Consider the following 16570-nt stretch of genomic DNA (forward strand, 5'->3'; position numbering starts at 1 on the left):
TACCCACTTTCTATTTCAACTTTCCCTCCCTTAACTCATATATAAATACCCACTTTCTATTTCAACTTTCCCTCCCTTAACTCACATATAAATACCCACTTTCCATTTCAACTTTCCCTCCCTTAACTCACATATAAATACCCACTTTCTATTTCAACCTTCCCTCCCTTAACTCACATATAAATACCCACTTTCCATTTCAACTTTCCCTCCCTTAACTCACATATAAATACCCACTTTCCATTTCAACTTTCCCTCCCTTAACTCACATTCAAATACCCACTTTCTATTTCAACTTTCCCTCCCTTAACTCACATATAAATACCCACTTTCCATTTCAATCTTCCCTTCCTTAACTCACATACAAATACCCACTTTCCATTTCAACTTTCCCTCCCTTAACTCACATATAAATACCCACTTTCCATTTCAACCTTCCCTCCTTTAACTCACATATAAATACCCACTTTCCATTTCAATCTTCCCTTCCTTAACTCACATACAAATACCCACTTTCTATTTCAACTTTCCCTCCCTTAACTCACATATAAATACCCACTTTCCATTTCAATCTTCCCTTCCTTAACTCACATGCAAATACCCACTTTCCATTTCAACTTTCCCTCCCTTAACTCAAATAAATACCCACTTTCTATTTCAACTTTCCCTCCCTTAACTCACATATAAATACCCACTTTCCATTTCAACCTTCCCTTCCTTAACTCACATATAAATACCCACTTTCCATTTCAACTTTTAACTCACATATAAATACCCACTTTCTATTTCAACCTTCCTTCCCTTAATTAACTCCCCCACACATCCCCACGCCCCCTTCCCTTCCCCTACAATCCCTGTCTCACCCACCCTGCAGTAGATATCCCTCGGTCCACAGGTCACGGCGTAATCCTCACTGACTTGTAGAGTCCCGTGGCGCCCAAGACACGGATGGGACTTGTTGTATTCACGTTTTCTGAAGTCGAGTTTACAGGAGTAGCAAATCAGGTTGCCCTCCGGTCTTATCCTGGGCACGAAGGCTTCCTGGTGGGTCTCGTTGGGCTGGGGGGCTTCCCTTGGGCTTCTTTTGTGTGGGCAGATGGGCTGTTTGTGTCCTGGGCGGTGGGAATAGGGAAAAATAGGTGTGTTTGTGAGGGGGATCGGTTAGGTTGTGATGGAGAAGGAGGGGAACGGTGAGGGTGAAAGGTGGGAATGAGGAGACAGAGGAGGAGGAGGAGGAGGAGGTAAGGTGTTGAAAAAGGAAGCGAAGAAAGGAGAAAGAGAAAGAAGAGAAAGACAAAGAAGAGAAAGTGAAGGAAGAAGAAAGAAGGAGGAAGGAAAGAAAAGGGAAAGTGAAGGTAAAATTCAAAAGAAAGTGAATGGAAAGAATGGAAAGTGAAAAGAACGAGGAAAAGGAAAGAAAAGCGAAGGAAGGGGAACAGAACGTGAAAGGAAGGAAAACGGAAGGGAAAGGAGAGGAAAAAGAAATACCGAAAGAGAAAGTGAAAAGAACGTGACAAGGAAAAGATGAAAATAACGAGTAGGGAAAAAAAAGAAAGGCAAATGAAGGGAAAGTAAAAAAGAACGTGAATGGAAGGAAAATGGGAAGAGAAGATAAGGAGGAAAGAAAGGGAAAGGAAGGAAAAGGGAAGAGAAAAGGGAAAGTGAGGAAAATGAAGAGAAAATAAAGGGAAAGGAAAGTGAAAGTGAAATGAAAGTGAATGGAAGGAAAAAAGGGAAAGTAAAGTAGGATGAAAAGAAAAGGAAAGGAAGGAAAAGGGAAGAGAAAAGGGAAAGTGAGGAAAAATGAAGAGAAAATAAAGAGAAAGTGAAATGAAAGTGAATGGGAAATGAAGGGAAGGGGATGAGAAGGGTAAAGTGAGGGGAGTGGGGGGGAGGGGGAGGGAGGGAGGGGAAGGGGCAGTATATAGCAGCTTCGTGCACACACACACACACGCACACACACACCTGGCTGGCCTAATTAGCTAAGTACAGGTGATCCAGGTGAGTGGCGCCAACAGGTGACTCGGACGGCAGGTGAGGGGGGAGAGAGAGAGAGAGAGAGAGAGAGAGAGAGAGAGAGAGAGAGAGAGAGAGAGAGAGAGAGAGAGAGAGAGAGAGAGAGAGAGAGAGAGAGAAGGTAAACAGAAGATAAATAAAATAATAGAGAGTGAGAGAAATAAGGAATGTAGGAAAATGAAGGAAAAAAGATGAAAAACAGTGACGTGAGGAGAGAGAGAGAGAGAGAGAGAGAGAGAGAGAGAGAGAGAGAGAGAGAGAGAGAGAGAGAGAGAGAGAGAGAGAGAGAGAGAGAGAGAGAGAGAGAGACGTGAATACTTGCATTACGCTGTAGAGAGAAAAAAAGAAAAAAATGTCAGAAATAAAGGATAAAAATAAAAATAATAATGAAAAGAAAGAAAACAAAAAAAACAATAAAGTGAAAAGTAAAAAAGAAAAAAATCGTACATGACATAAACAAACAAACAAACAAATAAACAATCGATCAATTCACGTATATAAAAAAACAAAATATAAAAAATAAACAAAACAAAAAACAAAAAAACAAAACAAAAATCAAAACACACACACACACAAACACACAAAAATGCAAATGTGTTCGTGTGTGTGTGTGTGTGTGTGTGTGTGTGTTACCTGTAGCGGCGTGCCCAGTCCCGAACAGGAAGAGGAAGAGGAGGAGGAGGAGGAAGAGCAACACACCGCCCCCCATCACTGCCCGGCCAACACTGAGCCTTCGACGCCCAGAAATGCTTCTATAAACCTCGATCTTATCACCCGAGGAGGAGGAGGAGGAGGAACAAGAGCAGGAGGAAGAGGTCTAGAAGGAGGAGGAGGAGGAGGAGGAGGAGGAGAATGAATATGTACAGAAGGAGGAGAAGGAGGAGGAGGAGGAGGAGGAGGAGGGGGAAGAGGAACAAGAACAGGAGGAAGAGGTCTAGGAGGAGGAGGAAGAGGAGGAGGAAGAGGAGGAGGAGGAGGAGGAGGAGGAGGAGGAGGAGAATGAATATGTACAGAAGGAGGAGGAGGAGGAGGAGGAGGAGGAAAAGTCAAAGAGTAAGGGGAGTAAGAAGAGGTAGAGGAAGAGGAGGAGGAGGAAGAGAGGAAGAAAAAAAGAACAAGAGGAGGAGGAAGAGGTAGAGGAGGAGGTGTAATAATGAGGAAAATAGCATAATAATAATAATAATAATAATAATAATAATAATAATGATAATAACAGCAATAACGAGAAGAAGAAGAAGAAGAAGAAGAAGAAGAGGAAGAAGAAGAGAAAAAGGAAGAAGAAGAAAAGGAAGAAGAAAAGTAGAAGAAAAAGAAGAAAAGGAAGAAGAAAGGAAGAAGAAGAATAGGAAGAAGAAAAGGAAGAAAAGAAGAAAAGGAAGAAAAAGAAGAAAAGGAAGAAGAAAAGGAACAAGAATAAGAAAAGGAAGAAGAAGAAGAAAAGGAACAAGAAGAAAAGGAAGGAGAAGAAAAAGAAGAAGAAAAGGAAGAAAAAGAAAAAGAAGAAAAGGAAGAAGAAAGAAGAAGAAAAAAGAAAAGGGAGGAATAATAAGAAATTTGATAAAAGAAAAATTATCTTACGTCTTAATTTTATGGTTACGAATAAATAAATAAATAACAACAAGATAAACACACACACACACACACACACACACACACACACACACACACACACACACACACACACACACACACACACACACACACACACACACACACACACACACACACACACACACACACACACACACACACACACACACACACACACACACACACACACACAACAACAACAACAACAACAACAATTATCATCCTAACAATAAATTCTTGAGTCTGACCTTAAAGGAAAATTTTCTTAATAAGCAAAAAAATGAAAGAAAACAGAAAAAAAGAAGAAAGAAAACGAGAGAGAGAGAGAGAGAGAGAGAGAGAGAGAGAGAGAGAGAGAGAGAGAGAGAGAGAGAGAGAGAGAGAGAGTGTTAAAATGAGAGAAAAAGTGATGAAAGAAGAAAGATGAAAGGGAGGAGAAAGCAATTAATAAGGAGGGGAAGAAAAACAAGAGGAGGAGGAGGAGGAGGAGGAGGAAGAGGAGGAGGAGGAGGAGGAAGCATGAAAATATTGACGAACGGGAAGCAGAAATAAAGCTGGCTTATAACGAGGTTGCCCGCTTTTGTGATTAAATTTCCGTTGACATTAGTGACCTGCGTAATATATCAAAATCCCCACTGTATGTACGCACGGGGAACCAAGCAACCCAACAACCAGTCAACCAACTACCTACCTATTTAACTAGCTAACTAACAACCCATCTAACTAACGCTAAAGTCTCCGGTAATTGGATGACCTTTTTCAATTTTGGGGTCGATTTTGGGGTCTACACTGCACTGCGTATTCCAGGCGGGCATTAATTTAGGCTTGTTGCTTACCCCGGTCAGTTAATGTCTTATATACGCCGCCTGGTTGTCTCTTTTACCGCAGGAGGAAGAGGAGGAGGAAGAGGAGGAGGAACCACGCCTCTTCGTTTACCTCTCCCTCTCTCGCTCCACTCATTTCCCTTCCTTTGTTCTCTCTCTCTTTATTTTACTCTTTTTATTATTTACTTCTTTCCCTCTTTCCTTCTTCGTTTTTTCTTTTTCTTTTTTCTTTTCTTCTCTTCCTACTTTATTGTTTTCTTTTTTACTTAGTTTTCTTTCTTTACTTCCCTTTCTTCCTTCCTTCTTTCTTTCTTTTTTCTTCATTTATTCGTATCTTTCCTCCTTCCTTCCTTCATTCCTACTTTCGTCTCCCTTGTTTACTTTCTTCTTCCGTTCTTTTCTTCCTTCTTTCTTTCTTAATTAATTTTTGTCATTTCTCCTTTCCTTTCCTTCCTTTCCTTCATCCTTTTCTTTCTTTCTTAATTATTTTTTGTCTCTTCTCCTTTCCTTCCTTTCCTTCTTCTTTTTCTTTCTTTCTTCTTTCTTTCTTAATTAATTTTTGTTTTCTCCTTTCCTTCCTTTCCTTCTTCCTTTCCTTTCTTCCCTTTTTCTTTCTTTCTTATTTTTTCTTTTCTCCTTTCCTTTCCTTCCTTTCCTTTATTCCTACTTTATCGTTCCCTTTCTCTCCTCGCATTCTTCTTTATATCCTTGCTTCCTTCCTTTCTTCCTTCCTACCTTAATCTTTCCTTTCCTTCACTTCCTCCTTCTTTTCTTTCGTTATTTAATCATTTACTCTTATAATCATCCTATCTCAATTTTCTTTCCCTTCTTCTTCTTCTTCTTTTTCTTCTTCTTCCTCCTCCTTTTTCCTCTCCCTAGTTACTGGTAATGGACAAGCCTTCACTCCATTAGTCTCTCTCTCTCTCTCTCTCTCTCTCTAGGTCAATGTTTTTCAGTTTTCAGGACGAAGAAACGGAAACATTGCTACTACTATTTCTACTACTACTACTACTACTACTACTACTACTACTACTACTGAAGGAGGTTAAGTAGCGCCAAACAGACCCTTACGTGACCTGGACTTATGGCGTGAATATTACATAAGGTTGAGTTGAGGTGACCTACTACTACTACTACCACTACTACTACTATTACTACTACTACTACTACTATTACCAAAAATAAGTACATGTTCAGCTATTTCCAGGTATTGCAACCACACACACACACACACACAGACACACACACACACATTCTATTATTGGCTTCGTACAAACATTTATTGTGTGTTAGGGAGAGGAAGGGAAGGGAAGAGAAGGGGAGGGAGGGGAGGGGATGGAAAGGGTAAGGGAGGGAAGGGATGGGAAGGAAGAGAAGGGAAGGGAGGATTGAAGGAAGTGAAGGGAGGGAAGGGGAGGGATGGGAAAGGTAGGGAAGGGAAGGGAAGACTGAAGGAAGGGAAGGGAAGGGAGGGGAGGGGATGGAAAGGGGAAGGGAGGGAAGGGAAGGAAGGAAGGAAGGAAGGAAGGAAGGGAGGAAGGAAGGAAGGAAGGGAAGGGAAAGGAGGAAAGATTAAAGAAAGGAAGGGAAGGAAGGAAGGAAGGAAAAATGAATGAATAAGGGAAGGGAGGATAAAATAAAGAAAGAAGAGAAGGAAAGAAAGAGAAATGGAAGAAAAGAAGAGGAAGAGAAGTGAAAAGGGAAGAAAAAATGATGGAGAGAGAGAGAGAGAGAGAGAGAGAGAGAGAGAGAGAGAGAGAGAGAGAGAGGATTAGCTCAACACACCGGCTCCAGCTCGACTCGTCCAACCGAAGCTTCGAACGCCAAACGAAGCCTCATTATGAAGCAGCGGAGCCTCAAATTTATGAGCCTTAGGAAGGAGACGCGGTTTGGGCTATAAATTGGGCTTTAATTTTCCCGCGTGAATTTTGGGCTTAGGGATGTTGTTATTGTTGTTGTTGTTGTTGTTGTTGTTGTTACTGTTGTTGTTTCCTTTTCTTGTCTTTCATTCTATCTATTTTTCTTTCATCTCTCTCTCTCTCTCTCTCTCTGATTATAATATGGAGAAGAGAGCTATTTCACTCTCCCTCTCTCTCTCTCTCTCTCTATTCACCAGCTGATTGGGAAGCCATGTTGTGTGTGTGTGTGTGTGTGTGTGTGTGTGAGAGAGAGAGAGAGAGAGAGAGAGAGAGAGAGAGAGAGAGAGAGAGAGAGAGAGAGAGAGAGAGAGAGAGAGAGAGAGAGAGAGAGAGAGAGAGAGAGAGAGAGAGAGAGAATTAAGGGTTTCAAAAGCCAAGAAAAAAGAGGAGGAGGAGGAGGAGGAGGATATGAAAGGAAGGGAAAGAAAAAAAAAGGAGAAGAAAGAGGGAAGAAAAAGACCCCATGGAGAATATAGGAAAGGAAAAGGGAGGAAAAGGAGGAGAAAAGAGGAAAGAGAGGAGGAACAGGGAGGAGAGGAGAGAAGAGGAGGAAAGGGAGGGAGGAAGGAAGAGGGACCATAATGCACCTCTGAATGGCTTCGTGTGTGTGTGTGTGTGTGTGTGTGTGTGTGTGTGTGTGTGTGTAATCAACCTATAAAGGAGAGCATGATGTGAAGAGGAGGAGGAGGAGGAGGAGGAGGAGGAGGAGGATTGAGGAGGAGAAGAGGAGATAAGAAGACCCTATGACCTTATAGACCCTGAAATAAGTCTGTCCAGGAGGAGGAGGAGGAGGAGGAGGAGGAGGAGGAGGAGGAAGAGGATTGAGGAGGAGGGGAAGAAGAATTTACACACCATTTTAGACCCCTCAGACCCTATAGCACAGTAAAGTTGGTCTGTCCAGGACGAGGAGGAGGAGGAGGAGGAGGAGGAGGAAGAGGGGAAGGAGAATTTACATAGGCCTACCTTTTTAGACCACACAGACCCTATAGCACAGTAAAGGTGGTCTGTTCTTAATCCTATCTGAAGCTCCATCAAATACCCCCAAGACTTTGCATTTCTACTTTAGCGAATTTGAAGTCGAAGGAAATGGCTGTCGACTACGTTTTTAAAGGAGTCAATCGTGTTGCACTGGGTCACGGAAGGCGGGAGTTTATTCCATCCTCGGTGAGTGAAAAAATCTGGTGCAGTCTGAGTTTATTTGTTGACACTTCAGTTTTTTTTTTTTTTACAACAAAGGAGACAGCTCAAGGGCACAAAAAAAGGAAACAATAATATAAAAGCCCGCTACTCGATGCTCCTGTAAAGAATCAAAAGAGATGGCCGAAAGAGGGGTCAATTTCGGAAGGAGAGGTGTCCTGATGCCATTATTTCTCGTTCGGAACATGTCATCGATCATAAATAGTTTTCAATCTGTCCATATTCGTAAAGCCATTGAGTATTTTGAAACATTTGATCAGTTTTCCTCGGAGGCGACGTTTCCCTTACTTTTTTTTCTCTTCTTTATTTCCTTCCTTTTCTACGTTCTTTCCTCCATTCTATCCTTCCCTCCTTCCTTTCCTTCCTCCTTCCATCCCTACCCATCCTTTCCCTTCTTCCTTTCCCTCCCTTTCTTTCTTTCCCCCCTTCTCACCTTCCATCAATTCTTCTATTCCTCCCTACCTCCCTCCCTTCATCCTCTCTTTCCCTTCACTTCCCTTCCTTTCCTCTTTCCTATCTCCTCCACCCTTCCATCCCTTAGCCTCTCGTTGTAAGGTTTGTTGGGCAAGGAGACCATCTTTCTTACCCGACGTTGAACACTTGACTTAGCAATGTCCTTCACGTGGGGAGACCAAAACTGCACTGCGTATTCCAAGTGGGGTCGGACTAAACTACCGTGGGAGTATTACATCTTTATTCCTGTATGAGAAGAGGACGAGGGACCCAGCATTCTCTTCGCTTTGTTTGCTGCCTCGATGCATTGCTGTGGGAAGTTGAGGCTCGACGCAGTTTTGACACCCAGGTCCTTGACGCATTGAACGCTTTTGAATTTCACGCTTGACATTACGTAATTGAACCTCTTATTTTTGTTCCCACTTGAAGAACTTGACACTTACCTAATGATGATGATGATGAGGAGGAGGAGGAGGAGGAGGAAAAAGAGGGTAAGAAGGAGAAAGAGGAAGAGAAAGAGGAGGAAAACAAAATAAGGAGGAGAAAGAGGAAAAAAAGAATAAGGAGGAGGAGGAAGAGGAGGAAGAGGAAGAAGAGGAAAAACAGAAAAAGGAGGAGAAAGAGGAAAAAGAGGATAAGGAAGAGGAAGAGGAAGAGGAGGACATAGTGGAAAGGAAGTAATACGAGAATAGAATACAGAAACAAACAAAACAAAACAAAAAAAGAAAGAAAAAAGAAAACACTGAATCAGGTGACGCGGATGAAACAAAACTCTCTCTCTCTCTCTCTCTCTCTCTCTCTCTCTCTCTCTCTCCCCTTAGTAAATGAGTGCCAAGGCCAGAATAAAATAAAAGAGAAAATAGACCGAAGGAGATAAGTGAAGCGAAGGAAAGATAAAAGATAATGATTAGGAGAGAGAGAGAGAAAGAGAGAGAGAGAAGGGGAGAGATAAGGAATAATTGGCTGAAAGAGGGGAGAGAGAGAGAGAGAGAGAGAGAGAGAGAGAGAGAGAGAGAGAGAGAGAGAGAGAGAGAGAGAGAGAGAGAGAGAGAGAGAGAGAGAGAGAGAGAGAGAGAGAGAGAGAGAGAGATAGAGAGAGAGAGAGAGAGAGAGAGAGAGAGAGAGAGAGAGAGAGAGAGAGAGAGAGAGAGAGAGAGAGAGAGAGTAAAACCGATCCAATAAAAAAAAGGAAAACGAGAAGAAAAACGGCAAAAAAACAACAACGAAAAAAGTAAATTAAGTAGAAAAACAATATATGGAAATGTATACGCCTCTCTCTCTCTCTCTCTCTCTCTCTCTCTCTCTCTCTCTCTCTCTCTCTCTCTCTCTCTCTCTCTCTCTCTCCCAACTATTTTTACCTCACACTTAGCATTCCAGCGATCAATATAAATGGTCCTACAGTAAGGGCGAAAATCCTCCCTCGCAGCCTTGTACTTTCGCCCTTACGGAGAGGAGGGAGAAGAAGGATGAATTAATAAGTGACCTTTCTCTCTAAATGACAGGTGTGCAGGTGTTAGTATTGCAGGTAAGAGCCTAATAACTCTGGAGGGAAGAAAGGAAGGGAGGGAAGAATGAGGGAGGGAGGGAGGGCAGGAGGGAGAGGGAGTGATTGGTGGGAAGGTGGGGAGAAGGAGGAGGGGGAGGGGAGGAAGTGTAGGGAAGGTAAGGGAAGGGAGAGGAAGGGGAGGGAAAGGAAAAGGAAAGGAAAGGGATGGGATGGGAAGAGAAGGGAGAGCATGAGGGAAAGGTAAGGAAAGGAAGGAATGGGATGGGATGGGATGGGAGGGTAGGATGGAGAGGTAAGGAGAGGAAGAAAGGGAAAGGAAAAGGAAGGGAAGGGAAGGGAAAAGTTGGAAGGAAGGTGGGAAGAAGGAGGGGGAGGGGAGGAAGTGTAGGGAAGGGAAGGGAGGGGAGAGTATGAAGGGAAGGTAAGGAAAGGATGGGAAAGGAAGGGAAGGGAGAGCATGAGGGAAAGGTAAGGAAAGGAAGGGAAGGGATGGGATGGGATGGGATGGGAAGGGAGGGTAGGATGGAGAGGTAAGGAGAGGAAGAAAGGGAAAGGAAAAGGAAGGGAAGGGAAGGGAAAGGTTGGAAGGAGGGTGGGAAGGAGGAGGGGGAGGGGAGGAAGTGTAGGGAAGGGAAGGGAGGGGAGAGTATGAAGGGAAGGTAAGGAAAGGATGGGAAAGGAAGGGAAGGGAGAGCATGAGGGAAAGGTAAGGAAAGGAAGGGAAGGGATGGGATGGGATGGGATGGAAAGGGAGGGTAGGATGGAGAGGTAAGGAGAGGAAGAAAGGGAAAGGAAAAGGAAGGGAAGGGAAGGGAAAGGTTGGAAGGAGGGTGGGAAGGAGGAGGGGGAGGGGAGGAAGTGTAGGGAAGGGAAGGAAGACAAGGAGCAAAGGTTGAAGGGTTTACGTTATGAAATTCTTGCTTGTTATTATTATTATTTTTTTTTTTCCACGTCGATAGTTAGTGTTTAGACGATATGGCGCCAGTGCTCTCTCTCTCTCTCTCTCTCTCCTTACCTTATCATCGTTGACTTCTTCGCTTGTTCTTCTTTTCCTTAATAAAAACAAGAAGAAAATGAAGAAAACTTGATCTCAGAGGAAAAATAACCCTCCAAAAACAGCCTGAAAAGATAAATAAAAGAAAGAAACAATAAAATAACGTAAAAGATAAATGCAGAAAGGAGAATAAAACTACATATTACAGAAACACAAGAAAAAAAAATAATGTAAACTATAGACAAGAATGAGACAATATAATAATGTAAAATAAAAATTGAAGAACAAATAAAGTAAAAAAAAATTATTACTAAACAAAATATAGCAGAATATTTTGTAAAGGTTTGAATTGAGATGAAATATATATCGATTCTTCACCGTGACGGACTTCAAAAGGCCAAAAGCAGAGAAACTAAACTCCCAAAAAGGAGACGACGACAAAGAAATATAGGAAGTAAGGCAAATTTGAGAAAAGAAAATATCGAAAGTGAATAAATGTAATCGTAGAAAATTTGGAAAAAGAAAAATTCAAACGAAGAAAAGTCGAAAACGAAAACTTAACACGGAAAAAAAATTAGACGACAAAGAAATATAGGAAGTAAGGCAAATTTGAGAAAAGAAAATATCGAAAGTGCATAAATGTAATCAAAGAAAATTTGGAAAAAGAAAAATTCAAACGAAGAAAAGTCGAAAACGAAAACTTAACACGGAAAAAAAATTAGACGACAAAGAAATATAGGAAGTTAGGCAAATTTGAGAAAAGAAAATATCGAAAGTGCATAAATGTAATCAAAGAAAATTTGGAAAAAGAAAAATTCAAACGAAGAAAAGTCGAAAACGAAAACTTAACACGGAAGAATTGACGACAAAGAAATATAGGAAGAAAATTTGAGAAAAGAAAATATCGAAAAAGTGCATAAATGTAAACGAAGAAAATTTGAAAACGAAAACTTAACACGGAAGAATTCGTCAGAAAAACTCCAAACAAAGAAAAGTCGAAAACGAAAACTTAACACGGAAGAATTGACGTCAACTCCAAACAAAGAAAACTTGAAAACGAAAACTTAACACGAAAAAACTTGACGTCAACTCCAAACAAAGAAAACTTGAAAACGAAAACTTAACACGGAAAAAAATGACTAACTCCAAACAAAGAAAAATTAAAAAAATCTTCAAATTTAGACTGAACCAACAAACAAAACAAAAACAAACAAACATACGCACAAGAAAATAAGCCCGCTGAAAATAAATACTCACACACACACACGCACATAAAAAAGTAAAAAGTATAAATAAAACAATACATTTTTTTTCATAAGACATTTATTTGTACAATGTATAAACAATAGATACTTACATCCACTCACGCGTAAAAGGCTTAAAAAAAAAAGGTTATACAGGCATCGGTTTGGCACCTTTCTGTGAGGCAAGCTTAGAGGCCGTCCTTATTTTTATTATCTTTATTATCATTATTATTATCATTATTATTGTTACCGTTAGTCGCCTCTCCGTCATCCGTCAATAAGGTCAAATTCAGGTTGTTTTTAGATTAGTTTCCGCCTTTACCTCCGCTTCGTGTAGGCAAGATCACCCGTTTTCTTTAATTGTTTTGTAATGAAAGAAAATGGGACAGAAAATGAGTGTGTAAAATTATTGTAAAAAATCAAATAAAGAAGTAAAAAATAAAATAGCTCGGGAGTGTAGCGATGATGGTATGGATTTTTTTTTCCTATGTAGTTTTGTAAGCAAAGAAAATAGAGCCAAAAGATGAGAATTAAATAACTGTAAAAATATTTAAATAAAAGATGTGGAATGCAGCGATGAATGTGTGAAAATTAATCGTTTTCTTCATTTATGTATTAATGTATTTTCACAATTTTGTAATCTAAGAAAATTAACAAAATATGAATGTGAAATAATTGTCAGAAAAGTATATATTAAAGATATGTATAATGTAGGAATGAATAATGAATAAAATGATATAATAACATGGCACTTTTCTCTGTTCATATTAACTTGATATATAAGCTTCGCCAGGGCCTGCCCAGCATCCACCAATCAGATTTAACCTTTCCCAGCATCCACCAATCAGATTCAGCCTTTCCCAGCATCTACCAATCAGATTCAGCCTTTCCCAGCATCCACCAATAAGATTTAACCTTTCCCAGCATCCACCAATAAGATTTAACCTTTCCCAGCATCTACCAATCAGATTCAGCCTTTCCCAGCATCCACCAATAAGATTTAACCTTTCCCAGCATCTACCAATCAGATTCAGCCTTTCCTAGGATCCACCAATAAGATTTAACCTTTCCCAGCATCCACCAATCAGATTCAGCCTTTCCTAGCATCCACCAATAAGATTTAACCTTTCCCAGCATCCACCAATCAGATTCAGCCTTTCCTAGCATCCACCAATAAGATTTAACCTTTCCCAGCATCTACCAATCAGATTCAGCCTTTCCTAGCATCCACCAATAAGATTCAACCTTTCCCAGCATCTACCAATCAGATTCAGCCTTTCCCAGCATCCACCAATAAGATTTAACCTTTCCCAGCATCTACCAATCAGATTCAGCCTTTCCCAGCATCCACCAATAAGATTTAACCTTTCCCAGCATCCACCAATCAGATTCAAACTTTCCCAGCATCCATCAATAAGATTCAACCTTTCACAGCATCCACCAATCAGATTCAACCTTTCACAGCATCCACCAATAAGATTCAACCTTTCACAGCATCCACCAATAAGATTCAATCTTCTCCAGCATCCACCAATCACACGCAGGCTGAGTCGGAGAGGGGGCGGGGCTTGCTAGAGGACTGGTCAATGATGTGCAAGAATTAGAGAAAGGGGGTGGGGCCTGTTTGCCAAGTTAAGGTGAACAGAGGAATGTAGATCTGAAGGTAATAAAAGAAGTGACATATATTGACATGGAAATATTTGACCAGTTACCATTTTTGTAACCCGAAAAAAAAAAAAAACACCCTGATGAAATGTAATGAAGTATCGTATTAAAGTAAATTTCTATCTTAAAATTTACCTGAACATTACTCTCCCTCAACAAATTATCATTATTATTATTACTCTAATTATTTTGAGATCTGCCAAGGTATCCCAATATGGTCCTTGTTAAATTTGCCCAAGTAAGGTGAGGTAATATTTAGCCAGGTAAATTGAATACTGCCCAGGTAAGGTTATAATATTGCCCAGGTAAGCTTCACATAGGCCAGGTAAGATTCATATAGGCCAGGTAAGCTTCATATAGGCCAGGTAAGATTCATATTGCCCAGGTTAGCTTCATATAGATCAGGTAAGCTTATATTTGGTGAGGTGAGGTGAGCAGATAACATTGGACAGGTAAGGTTTAGGTTGACCAGGTAAAGTTTATATTGCCCAGGTAAGCTTCACATAGGCCAGGTAAGATTCATATAGACCAGGTAAGCTTATATTTGGTGAGGTGAGCAGATAACATTGGACAGGTAAGGTTTATGTTGACCAGGTAAAGTTTATATTGCCCAGGTAAGCTTCGTCTTCACTAGGTAAGAGATATTTGACCAGGTTAGCTCAATTGGACGAGGCAGCTAAATTTGTCCTAATAATCTGAGTCTATACATGTAAAAAGCACCCTTTGTATTTACTTATTGTGTTTCTTTATTGTCTAAGAAGCTACGAAATGAATGATGAAGGGAAACAAATAAAAATAAAAATAAAAAGTAAATATTGATGATGAAAACTGGTAAAGGCGTTCTGTAATAATGATGATGATGAAAGATAATAAGGATACCAGTAAAGTTCAACATCCCATTTTCTTTTTAACCGGTGGCTCGTTTTCTACACGGAGAGGAGGTTAAGGCGGTGACTATTGCATTTTCTCTCTCTCTCTCTCGTGTTACATGGGAAACTTGAAGAATTTTTGAGGAATTTTAATTAGGAGACTCGAGGCGACATGACAAGGAAAATTTTCATATATAAATATTTTCCAGTTTCACATATTATTTACATTTCTTTTCATTTCCTCTTTATTCCTTTTTATTTAATTTCTTTTGGTCCTCCTTTTCATGACATTATTTCGCTTTTATATATATCTTAAAACTATATATATAATCTCTCTCTCTCTCTCTCTCTCTCTTACTTATAACAGCGAGGGTTTTTATGAGTGTCTGGGGGGGGGGGGTGAAGGGGGGCGAGGGTGGTCAGGGTATGGGGGGGGGGTAGGGGGGTTGACCTTGCCTGTGACCTCCCTCTGTCCACCAATGACCTGTCTCCCCAGAAGGTCACGGGAGGAGGAGGGAGGAGAGGTCAAAGGTCAGGTGGAGCTATAGGGTCACTCATACCTGGCGTGAGAAAGGTCAGGTGATATTAATACAGGTGAGAAAGGTTAGAAAAGGTGAGGAAAAGAATGGGAAGTGAATTTTGTGAATGTGGAGGTAAATAAAATATGTTAAGGTCAAATACGTGAACGAATAAGTAAAAAAAAAAGTATGAAATTGTTAGAGAAAAGGTGATTAGAGATGAAATATGTTAGGAAAGATGAAAAGAAAAGTGAAAGAGGGTGATAGAGGTGAACTGTGTAAGTGTGTGACTGAATAGAATGTGCAAATGTTAAATACGTTAAGTGAAAAAGTAAAAAAAGTGCGAAATGGTTAGAGAAAAGGTGATTAGAGCTGAAATATGTTAGGAAAGATGAAAAGTGAAAGAAGGTGATGGAGATGAACTATGTGAGTGTGTGACTGAATAGAATGTGCAAATGTTAAATACGTTAAGTGAAAAAGTGAAAAAAAAGTGTGAAATGGTTAGAGAAAAGGTGATTAGAGCTGAAAATATTAATATGTTAGGAAAGATGAAAAGAAAAGTGAAAGAAGGTGATAGAGGTGAACTGTGTAAGTGTGTGAGTGAATAGAATGTGCAAATGTTAAATACGTAAATAAATGAGTAAAAAAAAAGTGTGAAATGGTTAGAGAAAAAGGTGATTAGAAGTGAAACATGTTGGGAAAGATGAAAAGAAAAGTGAAAGAAGGTGATGGAGGTGAACTATGTGAATGTGTGAGTGAATAGAATGTGCAAATGTTAAAAACGTAAATAAATAAGTAAAAAAAAAAAGTGTGAAATGGTTAGAGAAAAAGGTGATTAGAGATGAAATTACATTGGGAAACGTAAATGAAAAGGTGGAATGAGGTGATTAGAAAGGCGAAGTGAGGTGTAAAATAGGTGAAATATGTTAGGAAAGATGAAAATAAAAGTGAAAGGTGATAAGAAAAGCAGAATAAGGTAAATGAACGTGAGAAAGAAGAAAATAAGTAACGAAAAGGAGAAAAAATAAAATAGAGTTGAAATTATATTGGGAAAGGTAGATAGAAAGGCGAAATGAGGTATAAAACAGGTGAAATATGTTAGGAAAGATAGAAATAAAAGTGAAAGATGATAAGAAAAGCAGAATAAGGTAAAAGAACGTGAGAAAGAAGAAAATAAGTATTGAAAAGGGGAAAAATAAAACAAGAAGTATAATAGTGTGTACAGGTGAAGATGAACGATAAAATTAGTGATAGAAAAAACAAACAAACTAGAAATGAGATTACAGGTTGAAAAAAACAAAAACAAAACCAGCAAATAAATATGAGAGTTAGGGGATGAGAAATGAAAAAAAAATATTACAAAGGTTATATACGTGATAGCAAGTAAAAAAAAGTTCATAAACCAATTAGAAAAAAAAAATAAGGTGAAAGAAAAATGTATGAAAAGGAAAATAAATAATAAGAAAAATACAAATAGGTAAAAATGTTAAAAAAAAAATATCATGATAATAAATAAAATAAAATACAAATACGTGAAAATGTAAAAAAAAATATCATGATAATAAATAAAATAAAATACAAATACGTAAAAATGTAAAAAAAAATATCATGATAATAAATAAAATAAAATACAAATACGTAAAAATGTAAAAAAAAATATCATGATAATAAATAAAATAAAATACAAATACGTAAAAATGTTAAAAAAAATATCATGATAATAAATAAAATAAAATACAAATACGTGAAAATGTAAAAAAAAATATCATGATAA

At 39.3% G+C, this 16570-nt stretch overlaps 1 protein-coding gene and 1 long non-coding RNA gene across 12 annotated transcripts in view; both read right to left on the reverse strand.

Annotated features, from left to right (window-relative positions):
* Positions 1 to 16570, reverse strand: part of LOC126985792 (uncharacterized) — a 330694-nt gene that overhangs the window by 64480 nt on the left and 249644 nt on the right. For both annotated transcript variants that reach the window (XR_007739047.1, XR_007739046.1), the window contains exons 17-18: positions 10522 to 10626; positions 868 to 1112 (exon numbers count right to left, since the gene is read on the reverse strand). The gene's annotated coding sequence lies outside the window, so the exon portion shown is untranslated. The remainder of the gene's footprint in view (positions 1 to 867; positions 1113 to 10521; positions 10627 to 16570) is intronic.
* Positions 11859 to 14384, reverse strand: LOC126985795 (uncharacterized). 10 transcript variants are annotated; one of them, XR_007739052.1, is made up of 3 exons: positions 13230 to 14384; positions 12660 to 13169; positions 11859 to 12629 (listed from the first exon to the last, which is right to left on the reverse strand). It is a non-coding gene; the product is annotated as an uncharacterized LOC126985795 (long non-coding RNA). The 10 variants fall into 10 exon arrangements; XR_007739060.1 differs by having other exon boundaries at positions 12660 to 12779; positions 12870 to 14384; XR_007739059.1 differs by having other exon boundaries at positions 11859 to 12599; positions 12660 to 12719; positions 12810 to 14384.

Source organism: Eriocheir sinensis, chromosome 60, assembly GCF_024679095.1.
Source record: "Eriocheir sinensis breed Jianghai 21 chromosome 60, ASM2467909v1, whole genome shotgun sequence".
Classification (NCBI taxonomy): domain Eukaryota; kingdom Metazoa; phylum Arthropoda; class Malacostraca; order Decapoda; family Varunidae; genus Eriocheir; species Eriocheir sinensis.